General features: G+C 39.9%; 1 pseudogene; it reads left to right on the top strand.

Annotated features, from left to right (window-relative positions):
* The first annotated feature begins 538 nt into the window (after positions 1–538).
* LOC147499731 (eukaryotic translation initiation factor 4G pseudogene) lies at positions 539–1,651 on the top strand (annotated as a pseudogene).
* Positions 1,652–13,302: the final 11,651 nt, after the last annotated feature.

The following is a 13,302-nucleotide window of genomic DNA, read 5'->3' as shown; positions in this document are numbered from 1 at the left end:
CACATGGCAAAGAAGAGAAGATAAATCACGAGAAAACGTGAAATAATAAAAGAGTAAAGCGGAGTGTATAACAAAGTGTCGTGTGTGTAAAAACGATAAGAAAAATGGACAATCGAGAAAAATTAGTGAATTATCTAAACGAAAAATGTCAAATTAACGATTATCACGGGCCTTGATAGCGTAGTTAAATAAAAGATAGCGAAAATGCACGATAAAATAAAATTGCAAAAAAAACTCGATTGGCGAAAACTGTACCGAACGCGTCTCGTAATAATACGAAATTTGAATTAAACAATGCGTGCCAGTGGAATAGCGATACTTAGATTATACCGTTGAAAATAAAATATAGGGGCAGTTTAGTAATAATAGTAATAAAAGGAAGTTAAATATGAATTGGACACAAAGCGGTTGGATGAGATAAGAATGTGGAGAAGATAAGAATTGAGATTAGGGATGAAGTTGGATTAGATAATAATTGAAAGTAAATCTCACGAGTTAAATAGATTAGAACTTTAAATACGGTTTCCTAATAATATCTAGAATGATTCTTCCGAGTTATTCAACTGTTGTGTCTTCTACAAATTCTCAAATGGGTGGTCATCGTGGATTCCAACCTCAAATTCGTGGATATGCTGTTCAAGATGTTCGAATGGATGAAAGACATTCATTTAAAAACAGGACCCTCTCAGTTCCATTGTCCCAGAGGCCCTTGGACAATAATCCCATTACCCTTGGTCCCCAAGGTGGTCTTGCTAGGGGGATGTCTGCCAGAGGACAGCCGTTGATGTCTGTTGTTCCATTGGCTGACATACCTCCTCCTGGAGATCCCAGAAGATTTCCAGCTGGTCCAAATGGTTATGGTCCTGCGTCAGAGTGGACCTCATATGCAAGAGAAGAAGCCTTGCAGAGATACTCTTCAGAGAGGCCTATGGCGATGCCCACTTATGATCAGTTAAACTCTCAGGACCGTAATATGTATCTCGGTAACAGGGATTTATGGAGTGGAGAGCGTCCTTTGGATAGATCTATGGCTCCAGCTGCCGCACGTCTTCAGGGAACTTCTACCGTCCCACTTGCCCAAGTCGCTCCTGAGAAATTTGTATTTGAAGAACGTCTGAGAGAGATGTCCATCTCTGCAATCAAAGAATTCTACAGTGCGAAAGATAAGGAGGAAGTCGCTTTATGCACTAAAGAATTGAATTCCCCAAGTTCGAGCGGAAGGACATGGAAAGGGATCTCTTAGCTTAGTTAGCTAAGCTTCTCGTCGACCTCACGAAGTTGCGAGATAGCTTGCTTGGTGACGTTCATCTGATGAAAGGGTTTGAATCTATTTTGGCTACTTTGGAGGATGCTGTTAATGATGCGCCCAGAGCAACAGAGTTTTTTTTTTTTTGGTCGCATACTAGCCAGAGTCATCTTAGAAAATGTTGTTCCCTTGAAAGAGATTGGCCGGTTGATACATGAAGGTGGGGAGAAGCCAGGGCGTCTTCAACAAATTGGTCTTGCATCAGAAGTTCTCGCCAATCTCCTTGAGATCATAAAATTAGAGAAAGGAGATTCTGTCTTAAATGAGATTCGTACAAGTTCCAAACCTCATATTTTTTTCTTTTGTCTTTTTCTAACAAGTATTTTGTAGGTGCTGATATCGTTTTGGTTTTGTGGTGGAGAGGCAGGGATCATAGTTATGAGCGTTTAGATGCAGCGACTGATGAGAAGCGGGCGGCTGGTATCATTGCTCAGGAAACTGTCATAGGATGACAGATATCCGCACAGGTGAAGCAGAGCGTGGTTTGACAATTAAGTCTACCGGAATTTCTCTCTACTACGAGAATTGGATAGGCAACTAAAGATTGACCAGCATAATCTAGCTCAGGATATTAAGCTCAAATTGTTGCGTTTCGATCAAAATTAAATTGGTCTGCCGAAGAAGTCGAAGAAAACGGAGACAACTGGAAAGAATATGACAGAGCGGTGTCGGAAACAGATATGTTAGTAATTTTTTTTTTTTTTTTTTTTTATAAGTTATCGTAAAATTTTGGTTAAGTTTGAAAGATTTATTGTATTCTTGTCGCCGCAGTAGAAACAATTGGTACAACGGGAGAAAAGAATATTCCACGAAAATACCGCGAAGAAAAGTTTCGCTCCGCATGATCTCAATGCCTTGTAAAAAATAAATAAGGTGAAGATAATTTTCAATCCGCTCAGAAAGTTAACGTAATGCAATTTTTTGGCGTGCGGAGAAAACGGGCGGTAGTAATCTGAAACAAAATATATTCACAAAGAGTCGGATGAGAGAAAAGTTTTCCGTAACAAAGTGTCAATTAATGTCGTAGAAAAATGAAAAGAAAGCTGAAAAGAAGTTTAGTTGAAAAGACCGCCTCAATGTTTTAGAAAAATAATGGCATTTGTCAAAAAGTTTAACTTCGGAAAGATTAAGCCGAAAAATCGGCATGAAGATGTTGAAATTGTTTGCTTTCGGAAAATTTTTGTTGAAAAATCGAACAATGCCTTAGAAAAATAATTAAAGCGGCATATAGTTTTAAGCTTTGAAACGGAAAAAGAGTTATCTGAAGTTATATAAGCAAAAAAACGATAAGGAACCATTGGCTTTTCCCAAACCAACGATTATGTGATTGTGTGAATGTAATATCATAGAGCTAAAAATTCTTGCGATGAAAATAAATATAAAGTATGGGTTTGCTATTGAATATTGTTGTTGTGACCATACCCGAGAAAAACCGACAATGTTGTTGATTTATGTAGTTGAAATAAAATAGAATGAGGCGGCTCCCATGAAGAGAAAAACTTTGATGCTAACTTAACTCTGCAAAATTAGACTAAGGCGAGTGTAAAAAACGTTCAAACTTCGCCTGACAAAATGAAATGCGGTGACTTAGTCGGATATTGTCGTAGTGATAGTAACGACTAAGCGAATATAAAAGCGTTCAACTTAGACTGACGAAATTAAACGTGGTAATTTCGTCAGATTTTGTCGTAGCGATAGTAACGAACTAAGCGAGCGTAAAAGCGTTCAAACTTAGACTGACGAAGCTAAACGCGGTAACTTCATCAGATTTTGTCGTAGTGATAATAACGAACTAAGCGAGCGTAAAAAGCGTTCGAACTTAGGGCAAAAACGCGGTAACCGTCCCGATTTTGTCGTAGCGATAATAACGACTAAGCGAGCGTAAAACCGTTCAACTTAGACTGACAAAATTAAACGTGATAATAGGCTAAGCGAGCATAAAATCTTTCAAACTTAGGCTGACGAAGCTAAACGTGGTAACCTCGTCAAATTTTGTCGGAACAATAGTAATAGACTAAGCGAGCGTAAAAGCGTTCAAACTTAGACTGACAAAGCTAAATGTGGTAACTTCGTCAGATTTTTTTGTAATAATAGTAATGAACTAAGTGAACGTAAAAACGTTCAAACTTAAACTGACGAAGCTAAATGTGGTAACTTCGTCAGATTTTTTTCGTAATGATAGTAATGAACTAAAGCGGTAAAAGCGTTCAAACTTAGGTAACAAAGCTAAATATGGTAACCGTCCGGATTTTTTAAGTAATGAACTAAGCGAAGTAAAAACGTTCAAATTTAAACCGTGAAGCTAAATGTGGTAACCGTCGATTTTTGTAATGAGAGTAACGAACTAAGCGGCGTAAAAACGTTCAAACTTAGGCCGACGAAAAAAGATGATTACAAAAGTGATGTGTCTTGACCGCTTCGGCTTCTAACGGCGACGGAGAGATAAGCCAATGAATTTGCATGACATATGTCATTTCGGTCTTTGAGTGATAGAGATGCTATCAAATTGTCGAGCAAGACTATGTATCAAACTAAGATAAGCCGCCATACGCTCATCTCTTGCTTCAAAACCCACCAAACCGATTGGCAACAAAGGCGAAATCCATGTACAAAGCGAGCTTTTCGGCTCCCCATTGTTCTCAAGGCACGGATGGCAGCCTCATACTTCGGCCGTTATTTGAAGCGGCGCGAAGCTACATCGCCTTTATTTCCCAATCTTTTCTCCGCTGGGTTTAACAAAAATGCATCCATTCGGACCAGTTTACTATGAAACCATCCGAGTAAACAATCCATAGGTCAATGGGATTAGGAATTGTTTTTCATGTTGGTCTTAAATTAAGCCCCGGTTATTGGCGTGAGAATGTCTTCCATAGATTCTTCCTGGCGCAAGAAATCGTCAATAGGATAATCATCAATCGGAAAATCAGCTATCAAAGAAGCCAGAGCATGTCCTTTTTTAGTAGTACGACTTTCAAAGACAATGCTATACGCACTAAGATAACTTTCCCATTCTACGAAAGTTATCGTAGAATATGCCACTAGGTTGACTCGTTGAAGGACTTGTCAATATAGGAGGACTGACCAAGTATTTATCCAGTTGTTGCAATGCCATCTCACAATCAACATTCCAAGTTGCCGCCCCCTTTAAAGTCTGGAAGAAGGGATGACAACAATCAAAATATTTAGAAATAAATCTATGAAGAGCGGCAAGTCAACCAGTAAGTCGTTGAATTTCTTTCTTATTTTTTTGGTGATGGCATATCAATAACGGCGCGTATCTTATCAGGATTAGCCTCAATACCTCTACGAGTCATGAGGTATCCCAGAAATTTTCTAGAAGAGAGGCCAAAAGAACATTTGGCGGGATTGAGTCTCATGTTATACTTGTTAAGCCAATCAAAAACAAGTTAAAGATCGGAAAGATGATCACCAGTATGCTTCAATTTAACGACTATATCATCGATATAAGCCTCCATTATTTTTCCCAACAGATCGGAAAAATTGTATTGACAAGCTTTTGGTAGGTTGCACCGGCATTTTCGCACCAAAAGGCATAACGATGTAGCAAAAATGCCTTAGGGTGATGAAGGCGGTGAACTCTTGGTCATCCACATTCAAAGATATTTGGTAGTACCACGAAGAAGCATCCATGAAAGATAGGCGTTGGAAGCTGAAAGTGGCGTTCACCGGTTGGAAATTCGTGGCAACGGATCACGGATGAATCGGACAAGCTTCGTTAAAGGTTCAAATGAACTTTATGATGAGTGGGAAGTTACATCAAAGGGACTTCATGCTAAGTGGGGTGAAATCCATTTTATCCGGAAGATTTAAAAGCATTGACAGGGCGCCCGGTCGAGCCTATGTGGAAAATGACACCGCCATTACCTCTTACAAGAGTTAGAGATTTTAGGCGGTACCACGCGTTGGTCCGGACCGAGATTGTCTTTTCTTTCGCGTGTAACCCGTCTATCTAGGTCGGTAGTTTGTCCGCGGGATTGTGGTCTTCCATCTAGTTTATACGTGACACCTTTCATCCTTGCACAGTGGGACACATGCGGGATGGCGCTTTTCTCAAATCTGCAAGGTCGGCCTTCCCTGTCGGTCGGTCCGGTCTAGGATGAAGGTTTTCCTTATACTTTCTTCCGTGGCGCCTTTTTTTCCCAATGCAATTGGGGACTGTCTAGGATGGCAATTTTCCGCAAATCACGGAAGGTCGGTCTTCCCCTGTCCGAGTCGGTCGATCGGGATGAAGTTTTTCCTTATACTTTTTCAGCGGCCTTCTTTTTGGAGGCATTTATACCGCCGTTCTGCGGTAGCGAGGAAGGGCGGTCTTTCTTGCCTTCCGGAACCTAGTAACAAAAAAAGTCGTAACTTTTCGTCACGTTGTTGCTTGATGTTCAAAAGTGAGTCGACATCCTTTGGCGTCTTGCAATTGTGCGGAAACGATTAACAAACTGATTTTCTAGTTCATTGAATTGGTGAATTGATCTTGAAGGCAACTCATTAAACCAAATAATGCTTCTCCCTTTAGAGTTGATGGAAAGAGCTTACATATGAGCGGATCATCTCCACCCCATAACACCAACTTATTTTTGAACGATAGAACATGCAAGCCAGGATCTCCTTCCGACTCATCATAAAGTTCAAAATCGGGTTGTTTGAAGTCGGGATGGTGGTAAGCTTCTTGAATGTCGGCGAAAACTTATCAAGTACACCATCATTGGTATCAAGTTTTCATTAATTACATCCCTTGACTCTCTATCGTTAAGTTCTTTTGCAATCAACTCTTTCAACCGTTGTTACATTTAGAGTTAAAGTATTGGCTCGAACAACCGGGCGCCCGATCGTGCCCATGTGGAGAAGGATACCTTCCATTATCTCTTATAGGAGTTAGAGATCTTTGGCGGTATGCACGATCAGCTCCGACCGGTGATTGTCTTTGTCTATCCTTGTAACCAGCCTGTCTAGGCCGGTAGTCACCCTTGGCTGGGTGGTCGGTATAATTATACCACTTCTCCATGTTCTGTTGCTCTTGTCTGGGATGCCCGCCTTCCCAGTCATGTTGGACATATCTCGGATGGCGGTCTTCCCTGAAATTGCTTCTCAGAGGTAAATCTTCCATTTGAGATCGGACATGTCTAGGGTAGTAATTATCATTGCCAATCCGATTCTCCCCATAAGTACGGGTAATAGGGTCATTACTCTTAGAGTGTGCACTGGTTGATTGTGTTTGAGAAATAACACGTTGTTAAGGACGATGAAGTGGATCTTCAAGACGGTCCCATACACTGGAATGGTCTGCGTCCGCCGTTTAGCCGATGTTGTTGAATTTTTAGGCCTCGTCCACCAGCCTTTGCCTCTTTGCCAGCTTCCTTCTCAAGTTCCTATTTTAAAATTTTGACTCGTCGTAACTCACGCTCAACCGTATTAGGAGTGGCGGTAGAGGAGGCGGTGGTGGTGGCGGTGGCGCTGCTACGGTTGGATGTTAAGAATTGATCCTACCACTAGGAGCAACTTGATTGTTCAACGGTTCTTGCATTGGCCAATTTGAATTTCGAAGGTTGCGATTCCTATTAGCAGGAGGAATATGTTGACTATTTGGTCTGCTTCTTGTGTTTACCATCTTGATTGTTTCACGTGATAATGAATTCTAAATTCTCCACAGACGGCGCCAATTATGTTTGGCAAAAATCGCTTCAACACAACGAGCAATGGTAAAGAACACACTAAGAAACGAGGAATTTGATGTTGGGGAGATGAAACCAACCAAATAATGGCTGCCTACGTACCCAAGATCTATTCTCTAGGGATCAAGTTTCCACGTAGTTCCTTATGAAAAATAGTTTGATATTTATAGAGGTAGAGTAGAGAGTCCTTGTAGCTCAAGTAATCTTGTATCTTGAGTAATTGTGATAGAGTATAACTGCTGTCCGATAACTATCTCTTTGATAAGAAATGAATCACGGACATAAATCAACGTACATTAGTGGCAAGCCATGTGGCTAAGGTTGACCTTAGACACATGAGTTAATGGGCTGTACATTGATCCATGATATTGCGAATTGGGCTTTAGCCTGTTGATTAAATGAATAAAATATAGAGACCCTACTAATGGGCGTTTGCCCGCGTAGGTGGGGTCGAAAACAAAGGCATAACGGTTTATCCATGATTTCACATCCCATTCTCCAAATTGGAAACTTACGTATGCATGCATTTCGAAAAGGTTTCTCATCTAGCTCCCCTAGTCGCTTGATCCCAATTATTGCTCCACGGCCATTACTCAAAAAGTCCTAGAAACCTTTTATATAAATGAAGAGTTTCGTTTTATGAGTTCTGATAAAAGTATTTGAATATTATACATATGAACGTGCTTGCAATCCTAACAAATCTTACTTCGATCAATGATTTGCGCGCTTCGTGCAGTTGTTGGTTACTCTGACACTCTTTGACTGTAAGAGTTTGGTTCAGGTTAATCAAGTCTTGTATTTCTTCTGCTTTCTCGTTTAGTTCCTTCTTTAAAGCCTTAAGCTCCTGTTGAATCTTGGAAATATTGTTGGTGTTTTCAGATGAACTTACATTTTCCAATGCTCTATCAGCCTCTAACAATGTAGGACTTTCTTTCTCCACATTCATGTTTCCAACATTTACTTGAAGTAACAAAGAATCTACAGAAAGTTGTGGTGAAATACCAGAGTTCTTTAACTCAAGTGTTGTTGCTCTCCCGTCTGCTTCAGTGAAGCTTGAACACCAAATCCTGCAGTTATAAGTCCGGAGTTTGTCTTCAGATATTCTTGACACTTGTCAGGCCTGCCTTGGCACATTCCCAATTCCTTGTATGAAATGCCTAAAGAGCAGCAATCTCTGGTGTTGGCTTCAAATGACTCACTGTTGTTTATTATTTCTCTGTTTCCATTTTTTTCTGCTTCATGGAGTGTCAATGAACATTGATTGTGACTTCTGTCTGGTTCAGGTGGCATATGGAGTTCCCTGAGTCTAGTACTGCCAGCTCTTGCTCTACTACAAACATTGTAGTCCCTTCTTCTTGATATGTTTCTTTACTTTTATGAGATGCCGAAGCATTTCTGGGGAGAGGCAAAAGCAAATTATAGCATTGTTATGTAAGTTAAGGTTTCAGTGTCGCTTAACCTAACATTCTATTTAGATCTCTTCCGCCTCTTTATTTTGGTTTGGCGAATGATGAGCAACAACTCGGAAGAACTCAGTTTATCAAAAGTGGATTTGCCTACTTCTTTTGTGCTCGAACTTGGTTCCGCAGGATTTTGTCTTCTGATTCTTCTTTTAGGAAACTGTTTCAATGCCATCTTTTTCAAGTTTTCCCTCAGTAACATCCTCCTTGTCATCCATGGGCTGGTAGAGGTTGGTTCTTCAGAAGGTCAATCACCTATGTTAATAGACGGTTAAGGTTGAATGCGATGTCTGTTGGTGAATTATCTACCATCACTTCTAATCCATTGGAAAACTGAAGAGTGGTGGTTCCAGAGCTATGTGTTTTATGCTTATAATGAGGAGGTAAGAAGTACTTACGGTCTTGATTCCTTCTCCCCGTTCAGCTGCATCTGCTGCTATGGAAATGGCTAATGCCTTGAGTCTACTACCAGCCTCCCCGTCCTCGGCTTCTGTCATGTAACCTAATCCTTTCACGCCACCGATGTCTCCGTCAGCCAGTGGCATTTCACACTCATCCATGGCGTGGCCACAACCAAATGTTCCTACCTTGCATCTTCCTGGAAGCAATCTCCAGTCTAGTCGTCTCAGATCATCCCTTAACGCAAGAGATATTCAAGCTGATGATTTCAGCTTGTTGGTGGAATTTTAACCACAATAGCAACATCAACATCAGCAACTCCTCAATCAATTATCATGTTTCTCTCAACCACGGCTAATTCCTACATCTGGCAACTGCCCCATTCGTACAAAATCTCTAGCACCATTAAATTTGGAAGACCTCTTCAGTGCAGAGATGTGCTCATCTCCCCGGTATTCTGATCAGGCTATGTCATCTAGCATGTTTTCGCCATCACACAAATCAGTTGTCCTCAATCAATTCCAAAGAAGCAACAGAGCATGCTCTCTCCAATAAACACAAATGTATTCTCCCCCAAAAATGTTGATCACCCTCTCTTACATGCCTCTTTTGGTGGTCTGCACTGTCCAGGAAGAATGTCACCAAGAAGCATGGAACCCATCTCACCAATGAGTGCTAGGGATGTGTTTTCTCAACATGAGAAATTTCAATAGCATAGCCTCAAAATAAGTCTTTTGATGGATTTGAAGATTTCTAGATCGACTGAGACATAGCACAAATAATACATCGAAATAGGTTTGAAGAGGCAGTACAAAATTAATATGTAGAAGTTGGATACTCATGAACACTTATTTTTTATGCAGCCATATCCTCATTTCCAAATTCGAATCAGAATTTGGAAAAAAAAAATTATACAACAACATGGAAAAGGTAGAATACAGAGAATTCAAATTTCTAAATTAAATATTTTAACAGTATTGAAGTGATATCATGCTCAATGACAAAGACAAAGAGTGCCTATAAAAGCAGATTCCAAAACAAACTCGATCAAATTCCAACGCTTGAACTTTCTGTAACTGAAATAATCCTCAACATCGCTTCTTTTTCCTGAAATTAGCAAAGACAAAGTGATATTCAAATTCAAAAAAAGTCTCGATTTACAACTTATATATCTTGTAAATTTTAATAAAATAAAATAATGTATAGCGCTCAGTTAGAATAAACTTGGATCGAAGATGCTGAATCTCTTCCATGGCCAAAGACAATTTTTTTATCTATCTCTGCCAACTGTCCTGGTTCCTCATATGCTATTATGGCTTCTTGACCAACAATCTCCAAAGAATTCTATTATCACTGGAATCACAAAGAATTCTATAAGAAACAAGCAAGTAGCATATGAGATGCCAACGATATGAAACTTTTACAGTGACTGATGTATCATATAGGTCGTCAAAAGGTTTCATGGTTAGAAATTCAAGTACACAACACACACATGAAAAAGAGGTATGAACAAAGCAATGTATGGATACCATGTAAACTCCTAAACCAATCAAGAGGAACCAATGTATCTCTCAAGATTCAGTTCCTATAAACGACTAATGACTACACTCATAATTTTTCAGCTTCAGTCCTTAATTTCAAGAACAATCAACTAATCTATTTTTGAAATCATGACATGCTCGACTGATACTTGTACCTCATAGTACCAAATTCCACAGTTTCCTTAACCTATTATCATTTCTTGTAACTCTCCAATTTCTAAACTCTACCAAATCAATGACGACTTGATTGAACTTCCTATAACGATGATTCTGTCATTGTGATCAAAAGTTTCAGGCAAAAAATGGAATGAACCCAAATTATTAAGAATTTAATCAAAATAATACCTTGACGGTTCAAAACCTCTGAAAGAGGGCCTTAAGAGCCTCACGCATAACCACATCCTTGTCATCTTTATCAATCACTGTGACTTGTTTTTTCTCCAGCAGATGCTTTCTCTTCATTAAGAATTTGATCAAAATAATACCTTGACGGTTCCAAACCTCTGAAAGAGGGCCTTAAGATCCTCACGCATAACCACATCCTTATCGCCTTTATCAATCACTGTTGATGCTTTTTCTCCAGCAGAAATGTTTTCTCTTCACTTTCTTGACTGCTATTTGCAGGAGACTTTTCATCATTCTGAAGAACAACATCTTCTGTAATTTTGAGGGTTTGAAGAGATGATGAAGAACAACATCTTTTGTAATTTTGAAGAGATGAATTTTTTTTTGGGCGAGTTGGAGCATTCTCCACTACTCATTATTATGGTCTTAGCTGTCGCCATTGACAACTTTTTCTGAAGTAAATTGAACTACTAAATTGTTAGTTTTTATGGAGAAAATTGAACTACTAAGTAGTAATTTATAATTGTCGTCAATGTATTAATCAATTTAGACCATGGGATACCAAAATGACCACTGAGCCAAAATGACCAGAGTATTGGGCAGTCAGACACAATACTCTGGTTTGATGCGATTTTAAATTTGGAACTTCCAACTCAAAACCAATTATTAGGCAGTGGAAAAGCCCTGTTGTCTTGAAAGCTGCCACATCAGCAAAAAAAATGGAGCAAAGTCTCCAAGTAAATCTTAGGGTGAACACACCACCTTTTCAATTTATCTCGTTATGGATCAAGGATCAATGTTCAATTGTTAAGTCTAGTTTTTACTATCTTTTCAACTCACACTTACTCTCCTTGCTAGAAAGCAAACTTTTCTCCTCAAACTACATCTCCCTTCAAACCTTCTTGCACCTCTTCTCTTCCTACGATAACACCACCACCACCTCCCTCACTCACACCTCTTTTCTTTCCTCTATAGAACTCCCTTTCTCATATTTATGGATAAGCAACATCATGAACAAAATTTTGAACTTGAAGCATCTTTTAGTAGGGTGTTATCTCTACCGGTCTTGAAGATTGCGAAACAAAATTTCCACAAGATGTGTGGGATGAACTTGTAGAGCATGGGAAACATACAAAGAGCACTTCGGCTTTTTCGAAACAACAAAGCTCAACCCAAGAGGGTAATAGAACTCATCGAAACTTTTGGGAGTTTCCAAAAGGTTACTTATTCGTTCCTTGGGTAGTTACAAAGAAGATGCACTTGTTCCTTGCTCAATTTCAAGACAAAGAATCACTTGTGGATGTGAAAAAGTAAGCCTTGGACCATTATGGGTCATCTTCTTCTCATTACAGATTTCGACCCCCTCACTGATATCTCAAACCTCAAGTTTGACACAACCATCATTTGGGTACAGCTACACCAACTTCCACCAGCACTTATAACCAGCAAAAGAACAGTCACTGCATTGCGGCTGAAGCAGGAATCATTTTCCCGGACACATACCAAGCATGTGGGAGTTATGCAAGAATCAAGGTATAGGTAAACCCTTTTCTCCCTTTGGTATTGGGCAACAATTCCAAACTTCCTAATGGGAAATAGAAAATGGTCGTTTTCCGGTATGAGGAATCCGGTCCTATTTGCTTCAAATGTGCCATGCTAGGACACCTTGAAACACAATGTCAGAATCTGCTAGCAGCAGACAATCCAAAGGGGTGTTATTGGTTTTTGGAGGGGGATCATACAACCATGATCTAGTATCCACAAATGAAATCATCGCCAAAGTGGGTGAAACTAGTAGGAAGAAAAGTTGACGGATCAGCCAAGAATCACCGGGAAGTCAGCTGGTTGCAAGAAACCTTTTCTTTGGACACGAAGCGATTCTGAAAAAGGAAGGTAGTAAGATAGCAGAAATTGATGCGAGGAACAGGATCATTCTCGCTCCAATAGAACCGTTAGAAGCAGCACACGTTAAGGATAACCAAGCACACGTTAAGATTAGTCAAGAACAAACACGTGAAAAAACGTGTGCTTCAGTCTCAAGTGTTCAGGTGATAGAGACATTTCACAAAGGCTCAAAAGAAAAAATGGCTACGCACAGTCTACCTAGTGTACTGCTGGAAAAGACTTTTGTCTTTGGTGCTCTAAACTCAAAGGAAAATACAAATGAGAGAGAAGTCAACATCGATGAGAGAGGTAAGTCTCTCGACCAAACACCTACCCACGTGACTCCAAAACGTCCAAAACTATCAAAGCCTTTTCCTCCTAGGGCCCGCTGGAACCAAAATCCTTTTCAAATGGGCCTAATACGTGAGACTAGCCCAATAACTAGTAGTTTGGGCTCCAATTTTCCAGCAAATACTAATGGGAACTATTCTACCGCCCAAAGCTCATTCCTTTCTCCACCAATTACCCAAAAGCAAACCATCAATCCAAACCTCTTCAAACCCCCATCATCAGCACCCCCTAAATTTCTAGTTACTCCTGGGATGAGTGATTGGTGGGAAATCACCCCTATTGCTTGCCCACTAGACATGGGTCACACTGAAGTTGTGGGTAGTGCAAGT

Source organism: Coptis chinensis, chromosome 5 (assembly GCF_015680905.1).
Source record: "Coptis chinensis isolate HL-2020 chromosome 5, ASM1568090v1, whole genome shotgun sequence".
NCBI lineage: Eukaryota > Viridiplantae > Streptophyta > Magnoliopsida > Ranunculales > Ranunculaceae > Coptis > Coptis chinensis.
The sequence above is the reverse complement of the archived record's forward strand: the minus strand, read 5'-3'. Positions and strand labels throughout refer to the sequence as shown.